Source organism: Ovis aries, chromosome 2 (genome assembly GCF_016772045.2).
Source record: "Ovis aries strain OAR_USU_Benz2616 breed Rambouillet chromosome 2, ARS-UI_Ramb_v3.0, whole genome shotgun sequence".
In the NCBI taxonomy this organism is placed as follows: Eukaryota; Metazoa; Chordata; class Mammalia; order Artiodactyla; family Bovidae; genus Ovis; species Ovis aries.
Window position 1 is genome coordinate 170,307,788 of NC_056055.1, and position 9,612 is coordinate 170,317,399.

Below are 9,612 nucleotides of genomic sequence, written 5' to 3' on the forward strand. Positions count from 1 at the left end.
TAGAAATTTCCTCTGGAAAAGTTTTCATTGGAAACTTGCCTATGTAAAGTTGTTACAGTTAGCACAATGCTGGATGTGACAGAATTTAGTTTGGGGCATCAGAAAAGAAAAGTCAGAGTGGATGCAGACTGTCAGGAATAGCAGGCCAAGACTTCTGGGGCTTTTTCAAGGTTGTAGAACCTGTAAAACAGGACCTCTGTAGTTAAAGTTACTCTTACTCTCATCCCCGGACAGTAAAAAGCGCAGAAGGAATTCCAGAGTCTTTTCTAATGTGGAAACCACTTTTGAGATAAAAAGTAGGGCATCTCAAGTCAGAACAGAGGCGATTACTTAGGAAAAGACATTTAGAACAGGATTCTTTGGACAGAGGTTTACCTCGTATATGGAAAGAAACTATCAGTAGCCCTGAAGAAAGATTTGTGGTTAAAAGTGAAAACATTAATTAAAAAAATGCCTCCATAGTACATATATGACCAGATGTCCTATTGGTTTACTAAGTAGGCAAAAAAATTTCTTTGCGTTTTCTCTGAAAGTTCTCATTATATATGTATTTTTTTCAGTAATCATATTTTTAGTGATTACAGCCTCCTGCATTGGGGGCAGACGTTTTAACCTCTGAGTCACTAGGGAAGCCCATTGTTATATGTAATGTGACATAAAGAAAATGAGTATTTCATTGATATTTCTCTTTTTTAATTGAAATATAGTTGATTTATAGTGTTGTGTTAGTTTCAGATGTTAATAGCAAAGTGATTCAGTTATATATAGGTATTATTTTTCATGTATTTCCCTTCTAGGTTATTATAAAACATTGGGTGTAGTTCCTTGTGCTATACAGTAGGTCCTTATTGATTATCTATTTTATCAGTTCAGTTCAGTCAGTTCAGTTACTCAGTTGTGTCTGACTATTTGCAACCCCATGGACTGCAGCACACTGGCCCTCCCTATCCATCACCAACTCTCAGAGCTTACTCAAACTCATGTCCATCGAGTCTGTGAGTCATCCAACCATCTCATCCTCTGGCATCCCCTTCTCCTCCCGCCTTCAATCTTTCCCAGCATCAGGGTCTTTTCAAATGAGTCAGCTCTTCACATCAGGTGGCCAAAGTATTGGAGTTTCAGCTTCAACATCAGTCCTTCCAATGAACATTCAGGACTGATTTCCTTTAGGATGGACTGGTTGGATCTCCTTGCAGTCCAAGGGACTCTCAAGAGTCTTCTCCAACACCACAGTTCAAAAGCATCAATTCTTAAGCGCTGAGCTTTCTTTATAGTCCAACTCTCATATCCATACACGACTACTGTAAAAACCATAGTTTTGACTAGATGGACCTTCGTTGACAAAGTAATGTCTCTGCTTTTTAATATGCTATCTAGGTTGGTCATAGCTTTTCTTCCAAGGAGCAAGCACCTTTTAATGTCGTGGCTGCAGCCAACATCTGCAGTGATTTTGGAGCCCAGAAAAATAAAATCTCTCACCGTTTCCATTGTTTCTCCATCTATTTGCTATGAAGTGATGGGACTGAATGCTATGATCTTAGTCTTCTGAATGTTGAGTTTCAAGCCAACTTTTTTACTCTTCTCCTTCACTTTCATCAAAAGGCTCTTTAATTTTTCTTCCCTTTCTGCCATAAGGGTGGTGTCATCTGCATATCTCAGGTTATTGATATTTTTCCCAGCCATCTTGATTCCAGCTTGTTATTCATCCAGCCTAGCATTTCGTATGATAGACTCTGCATATTGAGTTAAATCAGCAGGGTGACAATATCCAGCCTTGATGTACTCCTTTCCTGATTTGGAACCAGTCTGTTGTTCCTTTTCCGGTTCTAACTGTTGCTTCTTGACCTGCATACAGATTTCTCAGGAGACAGGTAAAGTGGTCTGGTATTCCCTTTCTTTAAGAATTTTCCACAGTTTGTTGTGATCCACATAGTCAAAGGCTTTGGCATAATCAGTAAAGGAGAAGTAGATGCTTTTCTGGAACTCTCTTGCTTTTTCAATGATCCAATGGATGTTGGCAGTTTGATCTCTGGTTCCTATTTTATATATAGCATGTTTCCTAGTTTATATATAGTATAGTTCCTATTTTATATATAGTATAGTTCCTGTTTTATATATATTAGTAGTTGTTATGGTTCAGTCACCCAGTCACGTCTGATGCTTTGCTACCCTGTGGACTGTAGCACACCAGGTCTCTCTGTCCATCACCATCTCCTGAAATTTTCCCAAGTTCATGTCCATTGCGTCGGTGATGCCATCCAGCCATCTCATCCTCTGAAGCCCTCTTCTATTGCCCTCAGTGTTTCCCAGTATCAGGGACTTTTTCAGTGAGTCAGCTGTTTGCATCAGGTGACCAGAATACTGGCGCTTCAGTTTATATATTATAGTATAGTTTTGTTGATCCTAAACCCCTAATTTATCTTTCTCCCCATTTCCCCTTTGGTAACCATAAGTTTATTATGTCTGTGGGTCCTGATTTATAAATTCTCTACGAACTATTCTTTCAATTAAATGAATGTAGAAATGCCTAGATGTGATTTGGAAAGCACTTTCTAATGTCTATGTAAATATTTGTCTTTTTGGACCACTCCGTGTTTCAGACCTGAATACTGACCGTGCTAGTCTGAATACTGCTGTGTATAGAAAACTTACAGGTGCAGACATGTGCCCGTCCTGATGCTTAACCAATTCTGATCTTTTTTCTTTGAAATAATCATCAGCATAGTATATGCATGGTAAAGCTAACACATTTAAAACCCAATAGAAATGAGTCTTTTTGCAGTTTTTCAACTCAGAAGTGCAGGTCTCAACTGCATAAAAATGTAAAATACTGCTTTAAATTACAGCCTTATTTTATTGTTACACAGCCCAAGTGCTGTTCTGCACATAAAAGAAAGTCTATAATTATTATAACTGCTTGTCATCATCAGATACTTTATAATCATTACTTGCTATATGAATTATAAACATGTTGATGAACAGAACAGTCACCATTAATATCATGGTCAGTGGTACGTTTCTCATAATGAAGTTTTGAAAAAGGAAATCCATGCATTTTGTGTTAGGAACTGGCTCTTTGTTGGTCTCTTAAAATGTCTTGTAAATTCTGTTATTGGAGGTTAAGTGATAGTATTAGGGAGAAAAAAAAAATCTGAAAAATGTATACTTGAATCAGTAAAACCTGGATTGGTGTTGTTTAGTTGCTTAGGCCTGCCTGACTCTTTTGTGACCCCATGGAATACAGCTCGTCAATGTCCTCTGTCCATGGAATTTCCCAGGCAAGAATACTGGGTGGGTTGCCATTTCCTCCTCAAGAGGATTTTCCCAACCCAGTGATCATACCCATGTCTCCTGCATTCCAGTCAGATTCTTAACTGCTGAGCCACTGGGGAAGCCCGAAACCTGGGTACTGGTGCCTAATGACAGGTTGTTTAATGGTCTTTGTACAGAATATTTCCTTTGGTTATGTTGTTCTTCATCAGTTCACCAACCAGAAAGAGAAAAGATCAACTTGGCATGACTAAAGTCAAATTTTTAGTATCCTTATATAGAAACTTTGAGCTGCTCAGGAAAAGAGTGTTTTCCCATATGCACAAAGCATGTGCAAATTTCCACTGAAAACACAGTTGCAAGGTTGCTCAGGTCAGAGGACAGTGGTATGCACCTATATGCTAGGTGCTCTGTTAGTTAGTTTGTGTTAATTATAATATTCATCATGTGTTTGTAGAAAAAGATACCTGAGCTTTGAGAAGTGAGGTCAGTGTTCTGAAGGGCAGAGCTGTAGTTTCAACCCAGGTATTCTGACTCTAAAACTAGATTCTACTGCCTCCTTGAAATCGGAAAAAAAAAAAAAAAAAAAAAAAAATTAATGGCAGCATTTAATAATTTCCCATGTTGAACATTTGTATTACTTAGTCTTTGCGACAAACCATAAAGCTTATATTATGCATCATAGTTTATTAGATCTTCTATTTCCTGAAAGCTGGGATTTTGATAGGCATATGTGTCTCCCATAATGCTTTCTGATGACTCCTGGGTGTTAAGTACGTACATAGGAAGCATGTAAATTATGTGTGTGTTTGCTCTGTGCCATGAGAGGAAAAAGTGACTTTGTGCATTTGGTGGCTTAATAATTATATAATAGGCTCATCAATCTTTTTAGTTTTTTGCCTCTGATTTTTGTTTGGATTGTTATTGCGTATTTAACCGTAAAGGTTTGCCATACAAATCTATTTTCATTATCATCATATTACAATCCTAAGCCACATTCTCTTTCAAGTAGCATATTTAAATGTATTTTGTATGTTCAGTAAAAGAAACAAGTATAATTTACTCCACTTCATTCCAAACAAGTATAAGATAACAGAATTTATAAAATTGATTTTGTTTCTAATAATTTTAGTGCAAACAGATTAAAAGTAACCATAGTAAAACAGAAACCTTTAGGATTTGCTCATTTAATTAATTTTATGAGATGCCATGATTGTAATGAAAGCAGAGTGAATTAAATGTACTTGAACTTGAAAGGAAAATACTTTTAGTTGTTGGTATGGACAAAATATGCTTATGAAATATAATTTCTCACTATATTTTGATATGCTTTGGGAAAACAGTCTCTCATTAGCATTGAAAAACTTACTGATTACTGAAATTCTCATGGACTAATCATTAATTTATTACCCACATTTAAATAGTTCCATGTGCACGTTTACTTTACTAGTAAATTCTGGGTTTTTTCCCATTTTTATTTGTCTTTTATCCTCCATAAAAAAATTTCTGCCTTCATTTTACTTTCCATTTGACATATTTTCTTTCTCATAAACTTCATCACTTTCACTGTTTTGCATCTTACTATTGTTGTTCCTCATCTTAGGTAGTAAACCTACTTAAAATCCCAGGCTAACCTGTGCAGCATGTTGTTCTCAATGGATGCTAATGAAATTGTATCTAAATGGCTACATTGATTTCTCTAACAAGCAGTTATTGTTGTCTTTTATATGGCAGGTCTGGTTCTAGGTGCTGGTATAAGAGCAGTGAGGAGAACAAGTTCTTTGACCTTTCTAGTTAATGAACTAATAGTAAATAGATAGAATTTTATTATCAATTAATGATACCTGCTATAAAGAAAACCTAAGCAAGGTATGGTGATAGAATGTTAAAAGAAGAAGTTGACTGGTGATAAGGAAAGGCCTGCCTGAGGAAATAAAACATGAGATGGTCCATAAATCACAGGATGGGTAGACTTGTGCAAACATTAAGAGAAAAATATTCTGGAACAGAGAATAACAGGTACAAAAAGCCTGATGCAGGAATGAGCTCAGGACAACACAGTGATCCTGGTGGGAAAACGAGGAAAGGGTAGCAGATATGAGGGGGACGAAGTCTTGGGTCAGATCATGGAAGCTTTGGGTTTTGTTCTCACTGTGATAGGAAGGGTATGGAAAATTTTGAACAAGATAAGGGTAAGAGTCCAGTAATCCTTGGAGGGATTATTTTGACTGCTGTATGCAAAATGAGCTATTGAGGGGCAGGAATATACACAGGGGTGGTAGAGGAGATGAAAAGTAACTGGATTTGGAATGTGTTTTGTAGAGCTAACACAGCTTCCTAACCAATTAGATATGGTGTGCAGCAAATAGGAAAAGATGGCACAACCTGATTATTTTGTCATTAAAAACCCAGAGAGTCAACATGATTTGGCTTCAGACAAGGTACTTCTCTAATAGCAGAAATTATAAGAAGCATGTATTGACTTGCAAATATGATTTTCAGTAGAGAATAAGGATACAAGATGAGACAGAGTGAGGCACTGGCTCTATTCTTGAAATACACAAGATGGTTGCAAGAAGGTGAAGCCCAGGAATCAGGAAAAGGGAATTCGTGTTCTTGGACCAGGCTATGGTGGGAAGGAAGACAGCAAGATGGAAAAGGGAGGAAAGTAACTACCTGCCCCACATTTCATTTGTAAATATCACCAAGTCTTTTTGCTGAAGTCCTAATATTATTAACAATACTAATATTATTTCTCAGTTACCTAAGGCTTTATTAAGTTTTACTGATTGGCCTGGGGATGTACTCACAGCTATCCACATTCTATGGAGAAATTCTTGCTGAGCTCTAAAAAACTGACTTACAAATAAACTTTGTAAGCATAATCTGTCTGTAAACTTAGAAACTGCATAAGCTCAGCTCCCTTTGAGAATGTCTCCCCAGCACATTCCTATTTACAGTGTAATGGGGGCCTACATTAGAACTGCCCAGTGTGGGAGAAATTGCTTCCCACTGTGGGATAGGCATAGAGCTTTGTCACACAAAATTTACCTGTTTCTATGATTGCAGTTGTCAATATTAAAAGGAGTGGTTTTGTAGAAGACTTTGATATTAGATTTGCTAGTAACACAAAGGCATCTAGTTATCTCAAAATGTACAGGTGTTCTGCCTCTAAACCTGGGCTTTCTCCCACTATCCTTCACTGTTTTTCTAAAAAACAAAGTGCTTTGGGGTTATATCAGAAGAGAAATTAAAACATAAGAGAAGGATCTGAAAGAAGAGAAATGAAAAGAGAACTACACAGGAATGATCTTTTCAGTCCCTCTAGAAAAAGGCTTTGCTCTACAAGATCAGTGGGTTTATAGTGAGCCCATCAAAACTGGGTTGTCAGTGAGGAAGAGGGTGGGATGGAATGTAATAGGATAAAAAGGTATGTGAGTGAATAAATACACATAAATTACATTGTGTTAGCCAAAAAGTTCAAACGCAAATGACCTTTTGGGACAACCAGTGAAAACAAGTAAATGCCTTTCACAGAGGAAGGATTGATTACACCATGAACTGAGGTATTTCCCTCTTAGGTTCAAAACAGCAATAGCAACCAAAAACTAATTGATGGAAAACTTTGAAAGTTGAAATGTATTTTTCCCAAGAAATGAATTTTTCACTACCTCTTCAGAGAGCTTATGTTGGGCAATCTCTTTTCTTGCTTCCTGGCATCCTCTGAAGTCCAGTTCCTTCTCTCCTCACCAGCCAGAAGAATCTGCCTTGTACCCTTTGTGGCTGACATCCACCCCCCTCCACTTCTAATGAATTCTAAGTCAGGGCTGCATCTTACCTGTGTGTCCTGGGTCTATAGTTCCTGGCTCCATGTTGTTACCCATTTCCTGTTAGGGTTAAATGGAAGAGAGCAATGGGATGGAGTACGGAATGTATCTATTTTACATTTCAGCTTGGTTTGTGCAATGTTCTTAAAATAACACTCTGTTAATTTTTCTCAACAGAAAGGAGACCTTTCTGTGCAAGTTGGACATGTTGATTATGAAGCAGAAAAGAGAAAGAGAGAGATGCCAAGAAAAAACATGCTATTTTAACATCAAGCAACGAAAAAGAGGCACGGGGTTATTTCCAGCCTCAAGTTAGAGACTATGTTTGGAACAAAACCCTAAGAGACCAGATGCTTAACTCAATCTTAAAAAAAAAAAAAAAAAAAAAAAAAGAGGTAAAATACGCATAACATAAAATTAGTCATTTTAAAATGAACAATCCAGTGACATTTAGTGCATTCACAATATTATGCAACCACCACCACTTTCAAGTTCCAAAACATTTTCATAACCCAAAAGGAAACCCAACGCCATTAAGGCAGCCTCTCCCCGTTTGTTTTTCTTCCCTAGATGCAAGCAATATGTCAGTCTGCAGTTTGTCTCCATGCATTTACCTATTCGGGATATAAGTGAAATAACATACTTATGTGATACTGTATGTGATTTTTGTGTGTGTCTAGCTTCTTTCATTTAGGATAACGTTTTGGAGGTTCATTTGTGTTATAACACGTATCAGTACTTCATTCCATTTTTTACCTCCATAATATTTGCATTGCATGTATTTACCACAGTTTGTTTAGTCATTCATCCACTGAAAGGCAATGTTGTTTTACGCAAAAACAACTAGAGACAAATATGTATTCATTGATGTACTTTATAACAGGTGATTAACAGGATTTTATACCTCAGATACAGCCAACTGATCAAAGTGATGTTCCTTCAACCCACGTAAATGTTCTCACCACCCCCCCCCTTTTTTTTCCCAGGGACCTTCTCATAGGCATCAAATATGCTCTCTTCAACCATCTTGTCAGTACATTATACTCAGTTAAAACTGTTTCTGCTGATTTTCACTGATTGTAAATCACTTAGGATTGTGCCTCAGAAAAATTTTTTTTATATATATAGAGAGAAGGATTTCATTTTCTCCTGCTTTCTTATTTCTTTCTTATTTCTTATTTTTGGTATTGTGGAGTAGGCTGCCATTAAGACTCCAAAAAATAAAAAAAAATATCAGCAATACTGAAATGTTTTTTAGGGTTCACACTTTCAACCTCTTAAAAATTTAGTTTCTGTTGCCTTTTGTGGCTTTAAACTTACAAAACTGGAACATGATAAGGAGAGGAATATTGATTTTTTTTAACTTTTATATATCTGTGGTTCAAATTACACCGAATTCATAGCTTGATGTTGGAAACAATCCAGGAATTATTTGCAGGAAAGCAGCTTGTCTCTCTGCTGCGGGATTGAGTTGAATTGGGGATAAACAATAATGTGGTGTAGTGAGAGACCCCAGACCTGAGGCACCACAGACCTGGCTTCCCATTCTAACTCTGTTCGTTACTTTTAGTGCTTCTCCTCCAGGGGACGCACTTTCCTTCGCATTAAAGTAAATTAGGTTAAGAGTTTTCCCAGAAAGACGCTGTATGTTTGCATGCTCAGTCGTGTCCAAATTTTTGCAACCTCATAGACTGTAGTCCACCAGGCTCCTCTGTTCATGGAATTTTCCAGGCAAGAATACTGAAGTGGGTTGCCATTTCCTACTCCAGAGGATCTTTCTAACCTGAGGACCAAACCTGCATCTCTTGTGTCTCCTGCTTTGGCAGGCTGATTCTTTACCAACTTTACCACTTGGGAAGCCGGTTAGAAGGATGCTAATCCATTTGAGACGTTAAAAAAAAAAGTTTTTGCATTGAAATAGTATAAGAAAATATTGGTTTCAGTGATGAGAAAACCGTCATTTACAATAATTTTTGCAAATTTATGAACACTACCTCTCTAAAGAGTTAGACTCTGTGTCCTTTCTCAAACATATGAAAGTATATTTTTAAAGAAACACCTAATGAAACTACTTACCATTCAGCAGAAATTAAATTAAGATGGTCTGCAACTTCCTCTAAATTCTAAGGACCAATGAATATCAGAATATATCTTGTCATAAATGAGAGTGAAAGCTATGCAATATGAATATCTTTTGTAAAGAACAATCATGACTGTTTCATATTTAAATTTAAAATTTGTAGTTTTGTCTTCTTCCTAATAGTGAATTGAAAGTGTAAGATCTTGCCAACAAAGAGAAACAGAGTAATACTGGCTGCTGCATGAGAGCAGAAAGGGTTACAGGAACAGTGAAATAAAAAGAGCTAAGCCTGGAAGAATAAATTACTGAATATTTCTAGCAGCAAACATCATGATATTCAAAACTAAACAAAGTTTCTCTCTCTCCTACGTTTGCCTAGAAGTAATCACATACATGTCTATCACACACATGCACAAGCCACACACAGACACAAAA